This window comes from Cupressus sempervirens, chromosome 2 (assembly GCF_028749045.1).
Source record: "Cupressus sempervirens isolate cs-2001-9-10 chromosome 2, ASM2874904v1, whole genome shotgun sequence".
Taxonomy (NCBI): domain Eukaryota; kingdom Viridiplantae; phylum Streptophyta; class Pinopsida; order Cupressales; family Cupressaceae; genus Cupressus; species Cupressus sempervirens.
In genome coordinates this window covers 167148679-167149419 of record NC_143119.1, presented here as the reverse complement: position 1 = coordinate 167149419, position 741 = coordinate 167148679, and positions in this window count along the sequence as shown.

Below are 741 nucleotides of genomic sequence, written 5' to 3'. Positions count from 1 at the left end.
TCAAGAAGATAGTTTTTCGTGAGTGTCATAATAAGCTTTGAGGATTGCACTGATATCGGGTGTGATGTTGCACTGAGAAGTCCTAATTGGATCAACGTAGATATCATTGGGGACATTTCTATTGGTTTTTTGTAAAGTGTTAGGAATGCACCCAAATCTATGTTATCGACTGTTGTTTCATAGATCTTTGAATAATCATCTTGGAAATGTGACTTTGTCATAACACCCTAAAACTTGAACAGTACGAGCTTTCAGACTATCTTCACAACAAGAATGGATGACGAAGAAGCCATTGAATCTATACAAAAATAATGTCCATTAGTCCAAAGTTGAAGAAAAATAATTAATTCAGATCCTAATAATGATGCAAACATAACTAAAAAGCCTAATTACTAAAAAACACCAAAAAACCAAGTTTGTAACCCTAGAATGCAAAAAAAGTGCACACCTAATGCACTTTGAAGGTGCACCTAGTGCACTCTATTTCCTTGTTAAGCTTTCATATGGGGTGCACAATAGTGTTTTGGCACAAAAGGGCTTATAGATGTAAGGCTGTGCAGTAGCGCATCTTAAATTGATGTTTTAGTTTAAGTTTTTAAGTTTTCCTAAAAAAATTATTTTTTAAGGTTTTTAATAGAGAAAAAAGGTGTGCAGCTATGCACCTAAATAGGTTTGTAGATGTGTGCCTTTATAGGTGTCTTAGTGTTGTTTTGTTTTTTGAATGCAAGGTAGGAGGTGTGG